Here is a 19,259-nt window from a genome sequence, read left to right as displayed (position 1 = left end):
TCAAGGCCCAAGACATCAGGCAACTCATCTGTCACATACAAAACCTACTCACCTTCAGGACATGTTATTTTCCAGTAGGAAAGTGTGAAATGGCTCATTTTGGAAGATGTAACGGTCCATCAGTTTTTGTCCTTAACTCTCTTTGCTGTTCCTCCCAAAATGGTGTTCTGGAGATATAAAAAGAACTTCAATTTAAAATACAGCTCAGATAAACATTCAATTTTTCCTGCTTTTTACCAAGCCCATTGAAAGGTCACCTGAAACCCATCTGATGATCTGCATCACTGAATTACTGTTGTCTTATCTTAAAGGAGGCTGTAAGGAATTATTTCCTCACCCTTGCCACCTTCACAGCTTACAGAACCACCATCCACAGCAGCACACTGAGAATTCATCCTGAAGATTGGGAACAAGCAAGGGACTTACTTAAAGTTATGCTGGTGCCAGAACTGAGAATTACATTGTGTTATCAAAAGTCCCTTTTCACCTTGCCTGCTACATTTGATATATTGACATACATTTACTAAACTCAGGTTTATCTCCAAAGCATAAACATGGAACTGTTCTGCTGAATTTTGCTCCAATTCCCTCAATAACAGATTACCTTCCTTCTCCTCACCATAGACATCAACTGTGCAGCACCACCAGGGCACTTCTTACCCTGCTTGGGACTAGGAGGAGTTGGACATATGTTTGGAAAATTAGGCTGAAAAGGCAAAGGCATAGACATCAACTGTGCAGCACCACCAGGGCATTTCTCACCCTGCTTGGGACTAGGAGGAATTGGACGTGTTTGCAAAATTAGGCTGAAAAGGCAAAGCAAAAGCACTGGGAGTGTAAATGAGTAAATGCCACATTAGAAGCAATTTCCCTGACAATCCCATTTCACAGCCAAAATAATTAGATCACTAGCAAGAAACATCCTGAGTAGCTAAATGGTGTGTTATGAGATTAACCAAGGTCACTTCTCTTACATCCAGCTTTCTAAAATGATGCCTCCCCTAAAAACTTAACCCTAGGGCTCCATCCAAATTAAAAATTCACTGTTGATGTACATCAATACAGACCAAATCAAAGTATTCCAGAGCCTGCCAAGTGCTGACTGCCCAAGGAAAGGCCACATGCCTTCTAAGTGAGAGAAATCTCCATTTGAGAGCCACCTAAACTCTGAGACTGCTGCTGGGTGTTCAGAGATAACTGCCAACTCATTAAAATCCCACATTAGAAGTTTATTAAATATGCAAACATTAATGGAATTGGACTAGCAGCTACTTAGGCAGATAAAATTTCAGCGTGGCGCATCCCGCAGTTCCCGTTATCAATGTTGTTCCTTTTGGAAGCATCTGTCAAAGAGACACAAAGTTGCTCAAGGCAGTAAAACCTTTCAACTCTTTCAGATTACTCAGGTCACACTCTGAACGTTCCCACTAACCTAGAAAAGACTCCTGCTTCCCAATAATTACAGCTCAGTATCTACTGTCCATTTCCACTTTCACACTTCACTGCTGGAGATGCAAAGTATCCCCAAGGGTTTTTCTCCTTCTGGGAATATCTGCAGGACAAGTCCCATGCCTCTTTGCAAGCTCACAGGTATAGAGGTTTTACACACATATCCCAAGTTCACAGTCCTTGTCAACTTGCTGCTGGAAGAACTACAAAGGAAGAGCAGAGTGTCATACAGACAACAGGGATTAAAGAAAAATGCTTAAAAAGCTGCTCTCCTGAACTTAGGTGACTCCACACATGCAGGTGTGTGTAGAGCTCTGCTTGCAGCTCCTTTCAGCTTTCTCAAGCACAAGCATCAGTCCCTCACTACTCTCAGTGCATTTTGCTCCACAAAATGCAGTTTCATGCGTGGGTTACTCTGCAAAGTCCCAGTGCCTGGTGAGTGTCTCAACAAACCTCCCAGGTTTTGCTGTAGAGTGACATCAGACTTGGAATGGTTCTTTACTAATGCTATCAGCATAATCTGAGCTAGCCCGAGAGAAAGGAGGACAAGAAATATCACTCATCACACAGAGAATAAACAAGCTCCTAAGAGTCCCTAATGCACATCCAGGTGACTGGCAATAGCCTTGCTCTCTCAGTGGCTTCAAAGAATGTCTGGAAGATTTAATCCTCTAATTATGGAAAAATAAGTGTGGTCTAGCACCACCTTCTTGGAGATGCGAGGTTTCAGCAAAAAGCAAGAAATGAAATCTTGGGGAACAGCCCTGGAAAAAGCATGACTTACAGGGGAAGAAGGGAATTGAAGGAGTATGAAGTGACCTCCAAAGAAAACACTGAGTACATTGAATTTTTTGGTCAAGAACCTGCTCAAAGAGGCTGAGCAGGTTCATGACCACCATCTTTCCTGGTTCCAGTGACAGTCTGCAGAAGCGAGGGCTCTTGTAATTGTCACCAGCTTCCCAGAACCAGCACATGAGATCCAACACTAAAGTTTGTGTTTCCTTCAGTCCTGCAACCATATGGGCCTCTCAAAATAGAAGGTTCAAGGATGCCTTGGCCAAAAGGGATCAAGAAAATCCCCCATCCATCACCTGATGCAACACCAGGCATCACATGTTGCAGAACCTTGAGCAGCAGCCAGGTTGAGGTCAGGCACACAATAGCCTCCCACTGCACGAACCAGGAAGCCAGGGCTTAGGTTTGGTTTTTTAAAGGAGAACAGAATTATTTTGGAAATTAAGGCAAAGAGGGACTTCAAGGTAGTCTGAAAAGGGTCCTGCTCACCGGGGACTGATCTTTGCTGCTTCAGTGTGTTCAGAAACACAAAAAAGCAGCCAGCTTTTCTGACAAAGCACAGGAAAACCCATACAAATCCTTTTACCTCTCAAGAGACATCATGATGACTTTCTGTTGCAGATGGTACACTCTGGCCCTAGACACAGGGACAAATGACTGTGCAAACATTCCCTAAGGCTCTGAGCACTAGCAGGCTTCTACACAGGTATGTGCTCTGTCAACTGCCCACCTGGTCAGTCCACTGAGCTCCTCAACATGACTGCACTACAGAAAGCACATCAACAGTTTGGATTATTATCTCTGCCCAGAGAGCTCCTGCCCACAGAAACATGCAATGGATGACTGAACACAAAAATGATACTTGTAGCTTACAGCCAGCACCCTTGTTCTGCCCACCAGGCTGCAGGAGGAAGCTCTACCCATGAGAACACACTACATCAGTTAACCAGCATCAGTATTTTCTCCCAGTACAGACAGACAAGCACACTGAAACTACAGGACACTGTGCCTTGGGGAGTGTAAATAACCCATTAAAGAAGAGCTCTGTTTGTAAGGGAACCAGGAAGGCCACAGTGCTCTGTGTCAGGTATATGACACACTGACCTGTGCCCAGGGACACAGGAGTCCTTCCAGCAACCCTATAGCTAAACATTCTTATTCCCAAAGTAGTGTCCCAGTGCCACCAAGCAACATGGTGAACTTTAGTGTCCAGGTTCTGAGGAAAACAGGTAGAAAACATGATTCTATGAAAACTCAGCCATTCATCTGCCACCTGCTGAGGTCCATGGCACCAGCAGCATGAGAGCCCAGCATTCTGTTTCCTCCACCAACATGGAGGTGTCAGACTGACCTGAAGGCAGCAGCAGCACTGGGTACACAGCATCAGTGGGAAACTCCTCTTGGAGGGATACCTGAGTAGCCCAGACACAGGGAAGGATAACATTGCAAGGAAATTTCATCCCCCTTAGCACTGAGCCATCCTGCCACAGGCCAGAGGTCACAACTGTAGTGGCACCAGCTAAGAGTGACAATGGAACCTCACAAGACAGGCTGGCACACTGATCTGGAGATATGGATGCTGGGGACAATGCCCTCTATCCGTGAGTTGTAGGGCAAATCTGCTGAGCTAAGATAGAAGCAACCAAAACTCACACGTCTCTGAAATGTGGACAAGGTGTTTCCTGGCAACAGCAACAAACCAAGGGAGTAAAATGAACGTTTTCTCAGCACTCTGCTTTCGGGTGACCTCGCTACCACCCTTCTGCAGGAGACAGGATCCTCTGTGACAGAACCACCAGCAGCAGCTGACCCAGCACAGTGACCAAAGCTGACACTGCTGCACTCCCCTCTGCTCAGCTCCAAGGTTGGATTCCTGACCACCTTCTCCCTGAGGGAACTCCAAAAATAGCCTCTGCTCACTCAAGGAGTGAATAAACCACAGACAGAGGCCTTTGTTAACACCACAGCAGCTCGCCTGCTCCAGAGGTGCATGCGAGGAGAAATGTAGGCCACACATGCAGAGAAAAAGAGACATCCAGAGTTCAGAGATGCCAGAGATCCCATGGCAGAGTCAGCAAGTGAATGCCCATTAAAACAGCCTGCAAGTGCTGGGGTATGCTCAACACGAGCCAGGCAGGCTAAGGGCAAAACACACCTCATCAGAAAGTTAAAAACTTGTGGGATATTCCCCCACTAAACCGCCTGATGAATCATTAAAGAATATCTTTGTGATGTAACTATTCAGACTTACACAAAGAAGCCTTGTAATTAGCTCTCAAAGTAATCCCCTGGCCACCATCTGGAGCTCAGCCTAAACCTTGACCTCAGCCACAGCAGACAGGCACACATCCGTGGCACACACCTGACACTGAGTCACGCTGCTAGGCTGCATTCACCAAGTGGAGAAAGTTGACAGGAATGCTAAAAATTCGAGCCACCTTTTACTCTACAGGTTCCTCAGTTCACACCCGTCGCACTTAAGGAAATGGTTTCAAAAATATAAAGTTAAAAAGCAGGAGTCATCAATCCAATCCTGCATCTAAAGCAAAGTGTTTCTTCATCGAAACCTCAGTTTATAGTAAACAAAGTTGGCACTTGACATACCCAACCTTCTTCCAATAACACAGGAGGAAAATCTTCCTAGAACCAGATTCTGACAGAAAACAGACCTACCACAGATATAAAATAACTTATTCCCCCAGGTATAAACAACTCAAAATATTTTACTATTAAAGGATGGCAAAATTCTTTTACCTAAAGCACCATAGATGACTGGATGTTCTTTTTTTGCTAAAACCTTCTGATTAGTTTGAAATTCCTGTTCCCCACAAGCAAATAAAATCTAAGATGCCTACCACCTCTTATAAAGCCTCGTAGCTAGAGAAAAATTAGTTTTCTTTAATATACAGCTCTGTGTCACTTTCTGAGCTCCCCACAGCAAAGCAGTCAAGAACGATACATGCCACATCACCAAGAACGAAATTTATCTTGTCAGTCCCAGAGGAATTCTATTTCCAATGAAGTTCAGCAAGCAGATTTTAGACTTTGTAAAAAAGCCCACAAGACAAGGAAAGATGGATGGGGCAGGCTGAAAGTGCTGAAACAGTTATTGCTTAGTTCATATCTGAGGGCAAATCTCTGCAGGAATGAGAAATGTTTATTTTTTTCTAGGGATCACGTGTCTATAAAGCACAAAGAGCCTTCTGTAGTAGGAGCCATGGTCCCAGAGCAGAGACGACCTACCAGCTGGGCTCCTGGCACACAATATTCCCTCCAGCTCAAGGGATGGATAAATACAAATAAGAGCAAGATTAGAACAGACCGCCAGACGTGGCACCACCAGGACACCCCAAATTCCGGTCATTTGACTCCAGAGAGACACCCTGGGCTGTCACCACCACCAGGTACAGCTGTGGCTGTCCCCTCACGACATGGGGACACTGTGGGGGGTTTCTGAGCCTCCTCTGGGACCACTCCCCACAGCCAGACTGGCTTCAGTTTGGCAGGGGGTGGTTTAAGGTGATTATCTTTGCCACAACACCTTTCTCCCGCCTGCAGTTTCTGCAGGGATTGCTCAAGACCAAAGTTCTACACAAGTCAATATTTAACTTGAGCTCTGCACTGCTGAGACCCACCTGGAATATTGGATACAGTCATTTATTAAAGCTTATGCTGCCATTTCTAACAAAAAAAAAATAAAATTATCTTCTTCATGAGAACTTGTGAAGAAAAATTCTACAGGGGCAGTAGTTAGAGTCAGCATAAGTAATTTTAATAAGGGAGCTAAAGGAAAATGCTTCCAGGCAAGGAGATCTAAACAATGGGAGGTGTACACTGCAGGGCAGGTTCAAGGCAGGGGCAAGAGCCACACAGCAAAAAGCATTTAAAAGCAAACCACACCAAGGTCTGGAAATTCAGCATTTGTCCCAGAAGTAGTATTTTAACATTGCAATTAAGCCACTAATCTATGTCACAAAGGCTTATACATGTCTTGCACATTACAAGGAGAAGCATTTATTCTCCACTAATTATGATCTGCTGTACTAACACAGACTTTAAAACAACACAATAAACAAAAGTGATTTTTTCCAGGTTAATTGTTCCTAGTCTTAGTGAGGGTAAGAAAACTGCTTATATTTAAAAAAATTCTCTGCATGCACCTGATATAAATTTTTGACAACAGTCTCACCTTTTATTTTTTGAGAGCTTTCTGCTGTGAGAAACAGCTGTTAACATACAATTCAGGCCAAAAGCGAGCAGCTGAGAGTAATTCCTTCTTTCCTACATCTGTTTCAATTCTTTATCCACCTGTTCCCTGTGATTTCTTTATTTGTTGTTAGCACTCCCACCTTTACATTTAGCAAAAACTGTTTTTGTTCTCTAAACCAGAACATCTGTTGTAGCAACGATTCCTGTGGAATTATGGGTGAAAATCACCACAGACAGCATTCCAAAAATGCCCCAGTCCTGTATTTCTAACCCTTCACAGGCACCAGTTGGGTCAGCGTCCAAAGGGAAACTTTGTCAGGGTACAAAAATATTTCTGCTGGGAAAGAGTGGAAGAAAGAGGCTGAGGATATTAGGAACATCTGGAAATAAGGAGTAATGCACAGCTTTCAACCCAAAAAAATCCAAAACAAAACAACAAACACCACCAAAAAGCCAAATCACAATCACCAGGACTGTCCAGCAAAGTGTAGCCTCAGGGAACACTTCCAGGAGCAGCTCCACTGGTTTTGATCCCGGTCACTGCCTAACGGGTGGGCTGCCTGTCCCTGTTGGATGCACAGACACACAGCTCCATGGAATCAATTTCCATGTGGTGCTAATTGCCACTGGGTTTGGCAGGTGAATCCAGCCCACCACTCACACCTGCACTTGAGGAGCAAGGAAAACAGACAAGCAGAGGGATGGAAAAGAGGTGCACAGGGCTCCCCTTTCCAGCAGTAATAGAATATCAAACCTGTTCCTCAAATTCCATGCTTCCAGATCCATGCAGTTACCACAAAAATGCAAGCTTTCACACCTCAAACGCCCCCTTGGAGCAATCAGATCACGACTCCACTCCATCTTGGAGTGAATGCAGAAAGTATTTACCTTTATCTTTCTGCTCTGCTTCAAGAATGAGATCAGTAAAGTAAGAGCAACCTACCCCTGAAGCAGTAAAACTACAGGTTAAAAGAACAACTGCAAGTGAAGTCACAGCAAGGTCTCAGCACTTTCCAGCAGCAAAATTCCCCCAGAACTCAAAGGCGAGAGGAGGCAGGTTCCTGTCTGTTTAATCTAAAGGTTTTATTTCCATTGCACTACACCTGCAGGTGTTACACCCGATTGCCATCCATTTAGCAAAAATGTGGCACAGTACAAGATTGTGCCCAGGGCAGTGCCCTTCCTTACAAGGAGAAATGAGGAATGGTTTGGATTGGAAGGGTTTTTAAAGCTCACCTCATTCCAGCCCCAGGCATGGGTAGGGACACTTTCCACTGTCCCAGATTGCTCTAAGCCCCATCCAACCCGGCCTTGGACACTTCCAGGGATGGGGTATCCACAACTGCTCTGGGCAACCTGTGCCAGGGCCTCATCACCCTCACAGGGAGGAATTCCTTCCCAATATTCCATCAAACCCTGCCCTCTGGCACTGAGAAGCCATTCCCCTTGTCCTGGCACTACAGTTCCTGCCTTCCCTCATGAATTTAAGAGCTGCACTTCTCTGGACAAGCCACAAAAGTGAAGCATGCACTGAACTCATCCCATCCACTCTCCCAAACTTCTGCCAGGTGAGAGAAGCATCAAAACTCCTACGCTTTTTTTTTTTTTTTTTTTTTTTTACTGGAGAGGCCACAAAACCATTGGAGCCTGTGCTTTGTTGTTGTCAACAGCCCCCAGACAAGATGAGGACAGACAGCACAGGCTTAGCTCGGGCGGGATTTGCTCCAGGTTGTCTGGCGAGTGGCTGAAGCGCTTCCTGCTGCCCGGAAAGCAGCGAGAACTCCCTGGGACTGCTCACCTGCCTCTCAGCAGCCACGCCAGCACCTCGCAGCCGCTCTGACCCTCCCTTACACTGGAAAAAGTCCCTTTTTTTAATATCAAATATACAAGCGTGAGAGCTGCGCGCCTGCCAACAGGAGCGCAGCTTTCTGAGCACCCCGAAAGCCGGGCACCCCATTCCCCGAGGAACCCGCGTCCTTCAGCACTCCCATTCCCTGAGGAACCCGTGTCCTTCAGCACCCTCATTCCCTCAGCACCCCATTCCCGGAGCACCCCGTGTCCCTCAGCACCCCATTCCCTGAGGGCCCTCATTCCCTGAGCACTCCGGTCACCTGCACACCGCATTCCCTGCGCACCCCGTACCCCCGAGCACCGCGTTCCCGGGGCACATCATTCCCTCAGCGCTCCCTCACCCGGACACTGCTCCCTAAGCATCGCGCTCTCTGCGCCCTCCGTTCCCGGCGCAGCCCGTACCCCGAGCTCCCCGCTCCCGGCACAGCCCGTACCCCGCGCTCCCCGTTCCCGGCGCAGCCCGTACCCCGCGCTCCCGGTACGCCGCGCTCCCGGCTCCCTGCGCAGCCCGCTCCCGCAGCTCCGCGTCCCGGCCGGCTCCGCCCCGCGCCGGACCCGAACGTCACCTCCGGCAGCGCGCCGGCTGCGGCTGGGCTTTAAACCGGGGGCGGGGCCCGAGCGTGGGGGCGGGGCCTGAGGGGTGTGGGTGGGGTGACGGGGCGTGGCCGAGAGCTGCAGGAGCACAGGAGGGGTCTGAGGGGCGTGGGCGGGGTTTAAGGCGTGTGGGCGTGGTCTGATGGAGCGCGAGTGCGTCGGGGCGTGGGCGGGGTCTTGGGAGATGGGCGGGGGGGTATGAGGGCAGTGGGCGGGGTCTGAGGGCTGGGGTGTCCGCGATCGAGCACTGCATGGGCGTGGTCTAATGCGGCGTGGGCGTGGCCTGCGGCGGCGCGCGGGCGGGTTTTGGGCGGGAAGGCTGAGGCGGGCTCGGGCCGTGCCCGTGAGGGGCCGGCACAGCGCGAACGGCCGGGGCCGCAGCGCCTCGGGCCGTGCCCCTGAGGGGCTGGCTGGTCGAGGCCGGCACCTCGAGCCGTCCTCAGGTGCTCCCGATGAGCCCTGGGCCGGGCGGGATGTGTGCAGGAATCCCATCGGGCCCCGGCAGGCTGCCGGGAGTTGTGACAGCATCACCTGCGTGGGCCGGCACGGACAGACCAGCGCCGGACTCGTGGCTGAGTGCGATAAGAGCGCCCAAACTACGACTCGGTATCTGAGGTTTACCCTGTTTTTCAGTACTTGGTGATAGCAGCCGCAGTATTCTAATATTACCTGCCGGTTCTCTCACCACCCGGTTGCAGCCTTGCCTGGCCAAAGTAGATATTAAGATGCCAAGCTTTGACCAGCACTTTTAACACTGTAGTTTACTGCTGGACACAAAAGTTTCTTTAGTGCTACATCAACGAATCTGGAGAGGAGTACAGAAAAACATATTGATTACATGTATCTTTTTTGACCCCTCCATTGACAATGTTACTGTCTCCTTCCAGAAATACCCCTCCACAGCCACTTGTGTGGGTTGCTCCTAAGGAAACCCATGTTGATTTAGCACTCAGGGAGTGGGATCCTTGGAGCACTAAGGAATTTTTCTGAAACCGCTCTGAATTTCCCTTCATACTTTTATTTTTTGCTTAAATAGACAGTTTTATGGTGGGATAGGGAAAAGAGAGGAAATTAATAGGGCAAAGATGGGCACTAACATCCATTCACCATTTATAGGCACAACAGCAAGTATCTTTTGCTGGCTTTGCTCCTTTATGGAAAAATCCTGCAGAGTTTGTGGTGACATTGTCCAATGTAAACCAGCACCTGTGATATAAACACACACAAAAAGGAAAAACACAGCAATACCTGTCAGACAGCACTAAGTGCTTATGTGTGCTCTCATTATAAAGAATTCTGGATCATGCTCCCAACTTTTATTTCTCCCCCAGCGGAAGCTGGAACAGCCACATCCATCACACCCTGGTTTGCACACTAAGCAAGGAAAGGTTTTTGCTGCAGGTCACTGAGAGTCTGGGAACAGTTTCTCAGAGAAGCTGTGGCTGCCCCATCTCTGGAAATGTCCAAGATCAGGTTGGATGGGGCATGGAGCTGGCTGGGCTAGAGGAAAGTGTCCCTGCCCATGGCAGGGGGGTTGGAATGAGATGGGCTTTGGGGTCCCTTCCAGCTCGAACCATCCTGTGGCTCTGTCACTGCACAGCATTCCTGCTTTGTGTGTGTCATCCCACAAGGAAGGTCTCTTCCTGCACAAGCAATACCACGGCTCGCCAGGAGGTGTTGCTTTGAAACCACGCAATTAACAGAGCTCAAAAGTCATGAGATAGGTTTGTATTATTAAAAATAACCAACATACTTTGTCCTGACAGGGAAAAGTCGAGGTCCTACCTTTGAAATGGCGATTTTTGTTTAAGACAATTTAGATCTAAAATGTCCAATGTGGCACAGAGTGAGATAAATACTTAACAGACAAGCCACTCAATGGGAAATGCTGTGAGTTTGCTAACATACCTCTCAGACCAGCTTTATGTGTGCAAAGTTGTCCATGGCTTTGTGTTTGCAGGACTGGATGCTAAAATAAACATAAATACAGACCAGGCTTGATGCAGTGGGGAGTTTCAGAGGGGTAATCCTGGGTTTCAAGAAGACAAGGGGAAGAGTAAAGTCTCAGTAAGAAAAAAATCCTTCATGGGCAGGTTGGGCTTGAGCCAACCTGGTCTAGTGGAAGGTGTCCCTGGCCAGGGCAGGCATGGAATGAGGTGAGCTCTAAGGTGCCTTCCAACCCAAACCAGTCTGTGGTTCCATGCCAACAGCTGTCCTGCTCACAGGGCTGTGTTGCTGCTCTCCACAGCTGCACACACACATTTTAAACAAAAACGAGCTGTTTGTTTGTAAGGGGGAATGCAGAGTTGGGTTTACAACTGTTCTCCACCAGCATAGTGGGTTTTAAGTTATTAAATGTAGTAACAGGGCCAAAGTTAACTATGCCTTTAATTATGCCCAGACTTACTTTACAAGACAAAACAGGAAGCAAAGATTCCAAGACATTTTAAAATCTTTTTACTACAGGAAAAAAAAAATCCTCAAAGGATACCCAGTTAGGACAAAAAGATTTTTAAATATGTCTTTATCACATCAAGCTGAAATAACCTCCATGGTTGACAGAAGCTGTGGCTCTTCAGCAGGAATTTAAACTCTGCAATAGGATGACATTCCATGGCCCACAGTGTGCCTTGCTGTGTTGCTGTAGTTATCACACTTGCTCCAGCTGTGCCTTTGTCAGAGCTCTCTGAGCACCAAACTCCAGCTCACTGAGGCTCTGGGAGGCTGAGTTTTGGAGACAGTTTGGAAAACAAAGTTATCAGAGGACACCTCCTAAGGGTGTGATAACCAAAGGAGACTTTGAAAACTATTTTATGATCAAATGTTCAGCAGTATTGGCTTTTACCACACATGAAAGGGTCAGACAAAGATTACAAAGGTTCCACAGCTCTTTTTACAACAGATATTTTTTAAGGGGGAAAAAAATTTTTAAAAAGCGTCAAAACTGTAAAAGGGAAAGCAGAAAACAGTTGTTGGATTTGGCTGGCCCTCCAGGCTGTCGTTTGAGCAGTAAGGTGTAATTCAGGCCTGAAGTTTGGACCAGCTGATGACAAGAACCAGTAAGTTTTCAGAGTTCCTGCCCCTCTCAGCACTGTGGCCATAGGCTTTACCACAAATCTCAACTCAGATTGCACAATACAGCTGATAAGACCTTCCATGTTCCTCAGAGGTCATTCCCACAGAAATACTCTGCTCCTCCAGCTGGGACATTACTGCACTCACCTTTTCCAGTCTCTGGGTGCAGCTGTCAAAAAAGCATTTTCCAGGAATTTTTGTTCTGTGTAAATAAGGTTAGAGCAAATCAAGGTGCTTCTTCTGGAGTACCTTGCAGCACTGATATACTGGAATAAAAATTAAGCTGAGGCTCCTATAAATAAAACACTTGTTTTTATATTCAGCACTTTCTGAACTGGCTGATGATCCCAGGGGGCTGTAGGAGACTTGACATATTCGTGTTGCTCCATCTCAGAAAGAAGCAGGAATTTTTTTTCTACTATGGCACTTTCTGAGGGGTTCAGAAGACAAAGCACAACATTCACATCCATTAAAATCTGACCTTTGGTGAATACCCTCATTCCCACTTTTAGTACTGGAGTTTCTAAGGATTTGCTATTCCTGTTTTAGAAGCCTTTTCCCAGGGCTGGCTGCTAGATGTATTTTCTGAGCATTATCCTCTAATGTGTGGTCAAAAGACCAGTAATCAGAGGCATCTGGAATAGTGAGATCTCTTTTCTTTTGGCAGGCCTAGGGCTAAAGAAAGCTGCCACCTTGTCCTGTGGTTCCATAGCCCACAGCTGCTTTCCAGGGAAGCACAAACTGCCTGGCAGCCCCTGCACAGCTTTAGAACAGCAGGGCTGGCAGAGCTGCACAGGCTCTTGGGGAACCACACAAAAACTGCAGGAACAAACTGCACCATCCTGATCACATTTTGCCAAGGTGAAGTGCTCTGACAGGCTCTGCACCCTGCACCCCTCCCATGTGCAAGATCAGCTCAGAGCTGCACAGCCTTGGTCTGATTGCTGTAAAAGCAGCAGCACTGGGGGAGGAAAACAGCCAGAAGCATAACTGGGGCCTGTGCCACACACTTGTCTTTCCCCATTGGTTTGGGAGCTCGATTTAAGCTCAGGCCTTTGCACTTGGTCATTGCACAACTTCCAAGACTTAAAATTTCTCTGCTGTATACACTGAAATGCATTTCTTCTTCTCACTACCAAACTCCATTAATCTTGAAGGAAAAAGGGAAAAAAAATAACCATAAGTCCTACAACCTTAAATATTACTTCAACTTTTCCATGACAATAATGCATTTCTTCTTCTCACTACCAAACTCCATTAATCTTGAAGGAAACAAAAAAGATAAGCATGAGACCTACAACCTTAAATATTACTTGAACTTTTCCATGACAATGTAGAACTTTTTTTTTTTCTATGAGCTCTCTTTTCTCAAGCACTGCTTTCTTCTGTGTTTATTTGTGCTTGAAATAGGGCTGTTTTATCACAACTAGAGCAGTTGTATTATTAAAGGACAAGTAGATCAGACCTGTAAATCATAAACACAAAGTACAACTTAGAGTGATCTTTGGTTTTATTCTGGTTAATAAAAATTCAGCAGACCAGCTAGCCCTCCAAGGCATCATTTACACCATTTTTATAAACTCCCAGAACATGCTGTTTACAAGCAAATGGCAGAGTATTATCACTAGTTTGGGGGGGTTTGTGACAATATATAATGAATGCCAGAAGAGATGTAGTGATCCACCACAACAGCTGTACAATAAAGGGTATATAAAAGCAGCAATAAAGGTTGCTTCTCGTGAAGGACCTTTCTGTACATGTAAATCAATTTCTAAAATTGTGTACAGCTGTTCCTGACCAGGGAAAGAGCTGTAGCCATTCTGCCCAGGGACTGACTTAAAGGCCAAGAGACATAAAGGGAGATTATAGAGATATAAGTAAGAATATAACAATATATAGATAAGAATCTTCTGTGTCCCTTCAATAACATTTTAGAGCAACAGATACACATTGTAACATTATGAACTATGTTTCCCCCGCTACCTCTCAGCTCTTTTTCCAGTGGCTTTATTGCACTGAGCTGAGGGGCTGGTAGGAAGTGATGCCCGAGAGGACCAGAGGGACTGAGCTTGCCTGGGAGCACACATTAAATCGCAGTGTTGTCCCAGAACAGGTTCTGTCACCCAGTGTGCAAAGTGCCAATCCAACCCTGAGTCAGGGTATTTGATTTATTTACATTTCTGCACAGAAAGGATGCTGGGTGGCAAATCCACAAAGGCAGCACAACTGTCAAAACTTTTCACTATTTATATATTTTAGCAAATGAAGGTATTGACGTTCATTGGGTGCAAGTTACATCATTATTTAGTGCTCTATCTTCTACTGATTAATGATTCTCTCATTTCTCATGCTAATTAGCCCAGTCTTTCTTTTCTTTTGGGTCAGTGTTTTCTTGGGTCAGTGGTCTGTGAGTCGTTGGTCATGACCTGCCCCTGATGGAATTGCCTTTTACCCAGCAGAGCTGATTGCAGCACAATTGCTGGGTTGGCTTTATCAGTTTCTTCCTTATTTTGGGGGTTCTGCCAAATGTCCTTGTGGCCTCTAAGTTCTGCATTCTGTGTGCCCACTCTCAGTGGCACTCACACACATCCTTCCCAAGCATTGTCAGCCTCCCTGGGACTGAGATCATTGAAACCTGCAGAGCCCTAGACCTTAGCAAGGCAATTCTACCAAAAAGGATTTCTCTTCCCAGCACCTGGGCATCACTCAGAGCTTGTGAGCTGCTGTTCCACAGATTAAATCTCCTTTCCTGTTGATTAGGCTTGAAATTTATAAAGATCAAACATTAATGAACTTCCTTTCTTAAGAAAAATGTCCATATTCCGCGTTTTGCACGCAGCAGAGGCAGCTCTCTGCAGGCCGGCCCGGCCCCGCGGTGAGGGCGGGCTGCGGGCGGGGCGCGCCGGGGGCTGGCCCGGGACGGCGGGGGTTGAAAAGACCTTTAAAATCCCTGAGTCCAACCTTCAGCAGTAACAGACATGTGCTTAAGGAATCTTAACTCCCCTCTTTGAGAACTCCTGGAGAAAACCCAAAGTCACCTCTGCCTTTGAACAGCAACAGCACAACAGGATCTTCAGGACAGATCTCTGCCTTTACTGCCCTTTGCTCCTGGCCCTGCAGTGCCTCACAGCAAGGTGCAGTTCTGATACACCAAGGGTGACAGATTGTGTGCTTGTGGTCCTGTCCCTCAGCCCCACAGGGAAGAAGGAAGATCCTGGCAGACTTCAGATCCATTAAGCTACAACTTGAGACATGTCTGTGGTCTTTGGTGGCATGCCAGGACAGTACCTGTTTTAAAAGAGATCCAAAATTGTCACACCCTTGCCATCGGGTGGGTGTTAGCTGAGGTGTGACTGCAGCTAGGGAAGGTAGAGCACACTGATCCCTGGCTGCTCCTCCTGCTCCTGCACATTTCTGTACTGGACCACAGGGAGCAGGTTTGTTAGTGCTGTTGGAAATGTTTGACTGCACAGGTGATGGGGGCTGTGGAAGTTACAGACAAGAGCAACCCTGAAAATTTCATTTCACATCAGGCACAAATGCTTTTTAAGACTGGTGAGGTTCTGCTGCTGTGCTCCAGCCTCCCTACCTCTCCCCCTTATCCATTTCCCCCTCCTGGGCCATCACACCGGCCATTAGCAATTTAGAAGCCACTGGTGGGCAGGAATTTGCTTTCTCCTGTCTGACATCATCCTCTGCTGGTACCTTGGGGCAGTGCTTTCCTGAGAAATGTGTGCTGACCTGAGAGTCTGGCAGCAAATTCGGTTCCCACACAGACTCCCCTTTAAGCTAATCACTCTCCACCAGCAGAGGTGGCATCTGCCAAATTTGATTTGTTTGGAGGGTTTTTTCCTAGTTTGCAGTTTAGTGTTCACAGTGCATCTAAAAAACCATGGCAGTGAGAGAAGGGATTTAGATATGCAAAGAACTGGGAGTTTGGGGGAACAGAAAGACAAGACTTGCAAAAGGAAGGACTGACTAACCCTTCTCAGCAGAGGCAGGCTGCTGACTCTGGGAATTAGAAGGACTTTAAGGAGTATTTCAACATTTGAGCTGACAAGGACAGAAAAGCTCCAGGGAGGATAGGGGAGGCCATGCAATAGGGCAGCTTATGTGTGGGATTCTATGAAGGATGACAGCATAACAGGTTTGATTGGGAAAGACCCTCTCTGGCTGCCAGGATTGTCCTTCTGACCCTGATCACCTTAAAATCAGAAAATGCAAAGGAGATGAGAGAAGCTGCAGTTTCAGACAGGTAGCAATGAGGGGAGAATGTGATTACCCATGGATCAGCACTCATCAGGATGAGATACAGAGAGAAAATTCTGGGATTATTTAGCACCTGCTCCCTAAAACAACTATTCTAAAATTCCACCCAAAAGATGCCATTCTGCTTCTGGCCTTAATTTATGTGCAGAGTTCAAGGTGTATTAGCAACTTGTCACACAACAGTGTGTGACAGTAGCTGCTACACAGCTGGATCTACACTGAAGCAAGGGAGAGCAGAGCAGGTAACTCCAGCACACAAGTCCCCAATTACAAGTAGGGGATTATGTAATACCCAGGAGTTAGTGCAAAGAAAAACACTGCAGGAAACTATCCAAAGGAAAAGGAGCTTATGACAATGGGAGAGCCTGGATTGTTGTTGTTCAGGTTTGGGATTTGCAGGTTTTTAAAGTATACTAGAAGCTGAGAAAAATACAAAGGAAAAGGACCAGACCTGCATGTTTTCCATAAACAATATTTTCCACTGTTGGCTTAGAGTTTGACTTCTTTAAATGTGACTAAGTAAACAATGAGGATTCCCTTATATTACTGGTTTGTTTTTTTTTTTTTAATTAAAGAAATTCACATTCACAAACTCCAGCTAAAATGTGAAATAAGTAAGGTAAATAGTAAAACCCTGTTACAAATCCAGCACCTCACAGTCACTGCAATGAGATCTATAAAATAAAAACCTGGTATGGTAATGTCCAAGAATATTCTCTTGCTCTGGTGTGCACCTACTCTTTAAGAGTACCTGTTTTTTGTTCCTGAAACCTGGAACACTGAATCATCTTGGCAGAATCACTTTTCCTGCAGACAACATAGTACCCATGGTGGAAATGACTGCATGGCATGGGATGCAGCCTTGGAAAGCATGGAGGGAATTTTGGCATTGTTACTGCTAAATGAATGACAGTGTCACAGTAATGAAATACTTATGGAAATTACAGCGACTTTTTGTTTCTTTAATGCTCTAGCAGTTTGAAGCTGGGATTCTCCTGAGCACTTTTATAATTCTACTGTCATATATTTTACTATGGTGCTTTAATTGAAAATTACATCTTTTACTGCCAGTTTATAACATGTGAGTGACAAAGCAGTGCAGTCTTCTGTTGGACTGTGACATATCCAAGGCAAACTTATCACTCCATCTTAGGAAAACAAGAAACTGCAAAAAGTCTGATTTTTCTTCCTTTTTATCCCACAAAAATTCCAACTGGGGAAAAGTTATATAGAAATAGAAGAGATATTTACACAAGTAGCAAGTTAAATTATTCACTGTCATGAACAGTCCTGTTGGGTCAATAAAGGCGAGGCAGGGATCAAACTGATTTTGTGGCAGCCTTGAGGACTAGTTTTTATTTTGGTAATAGAATGTTGTTGTAAGTGCTGAGGGCTTGGAACTGATTTACTCCATGGAACCCTGAACCTTCCCATTTGTGCAGACAACCCTTCTAGCTGGGTATTTTGCATCTGCCTGGAACAGGCACAAATACTGATTGCTTCTTGTCTGCTCCTGATGGAATTGTGCCATTTGTCTATACAATAATCACAAATTAGTAACTTCACATTTGTTTGGGTCATGGAACATATTTTTTCTCCCTCTTTGCACCATGGTTTGTAGAGTGTAATGACATTTCCTAATGGCTTTCCCTGCAATCTCCCAGCCCGTGGGTGATTTTGGTATTGCTGTGCCCTGGCTCTTCACTGATGCACAAACAGAACTCAAAGAGCAGCAAGCATTGGGTGCAGCCAGTGGGTGCTCCTCAAATAGCAGCAACCACAAATATGCCAGGGGGAGGGAGATAAAACACAAATTTTTAATATACTAAAACACATTTAGTGTATGAAATTTGGAAATGTTTTCATATCCTGCTATGTGGACCTGTGTGCAGTGGAGGGACCTTTACTGACTCACCTCACAGTTTTACTTTGGCATGGCCAAATTATTCTCATTTTAAGTTTCAGCCTTCAGAACCACTACTAACATCAGACTTCAGAGCTGTCTTTGATGTCTGGATTGGGCAATTGGTACATAACTGGCTGTTCTCTCTCCAAAAATAACACTTCTCCCAGGCTCTGGCTGTCAGGTCTCAGGGCTCCCACTGACCCTCCTGTGTAGCACAGCCTTATACAGGCAGCAGATTGTCCTGGAGATCCTCTTGGACAGCCCTCCTCAGCCAACAGCCCTGATTGTTACACTTTCCCAATGGTTTGTCTTTAATTTTTTTGATTTTGAAGGAGGAATATGCAGAGGTTGGCTGGATTCCTTTGCACAGCTGCCTTACAGGGAGCTCCTTGGGCTTCAGGTTTCCTGTTGCAGACTATGGATTCCCACACGAATTCTGCAAGCATTGCTCTGTAAAAATGTCTGCACACAAGAGTACAATGGTGTGGTTTTCATCTACTTCACCACAAGCTTCCTTTTTAGATGAAATGCCCTCTAACACATAGCAACATGCACAAGCTGACTGTGCCTCAGGCCTTTTGATTAGCTCAGTGTAATTAACACTGCTCCTCTCCACTGGGCATCAGCAGAGCTCTGCTCTCTTTTCCTCAGCACCAAGCTCACACGTGGAGCTGGGCCCAGGGCTTGGGGAAGGTCTAGGAAGGAAAGGTGGTTTTATAAAGGACTGGGCAAGTGGGGATGATACTTCCTGGATATTCCTCCAGTCTTCAGCTGCTTGTGGCTCAGATTTTCTGTATCAGAGGCATCTCTAATAGTTGCCCACAAACAATATCAGGCTGTGTGTATAGCAGTACATTTTAGTATCTAAATTATATACACATTACATTTGTATTAATATTTCTATTACTGAAGTGCTACTGCTTCTATTTTTACCTACTCTCACTATTGTTACCACCTTCTAAAACAGACTAGGTTCTCCAAGTCCATCCATACAAACACATGAATTAGCTTTAAAGAGGAAAATGCAAAGTGGACATACAGTTGGGTCAGATTTTTAAATATCTGATTTGAAAAAACACTATTTATGCTTTTACAGATCTGTTTTGAAATT

The 19,259-nt window shown here is 45.9% G+C and overlaps 1 protein-coding gene across 3 annotated transcripts in view; it reads right to left on the bottom strand.

Annotated features, from left to right (window-relative positions):
- Positions 1-8,881, bottom strand: part of MAP3K13 (mitogen-activated protein kinase kinase kinase 13) — a 72,248-nt gene extending 63,367 nt beyond the window's left edge. For all 3 annotated transcript variants that reach the window (XM_039696901.1, XM_039696903.1, XM_039696902.1), the window contains exons 1-2: positions 8,771-8,881; positions 53-167 (exon numbers count right to left, since the gene is read on the bottom strand). The gene's annotated coding sequence lies outside the window, so the exon portion shown is untranslated. The remainder of the gene's footprint in view (positions 1-52; positions 168-8,770) is intronic.
- Positions 8,882-19,259: the final 10,378 nt, after the last annotated feature.

This window comes from Passer montanus, unplaced genomic scaffold, assembly GCF_014805655.1.
Source record: "Passer montanus isolate IOZ18808 unplaced genomic scaffold, ASM1480565v1 scaffold115, whole genome shotgun sequence".
NCBI lineage: Eukaryota > Metazoa > Chordata > Aves > Passeriformes > Passeridae > Passer > Passer montanus.
This window is presented reverse-complemented; position numbering and strand designations above follow the sequence as displayed.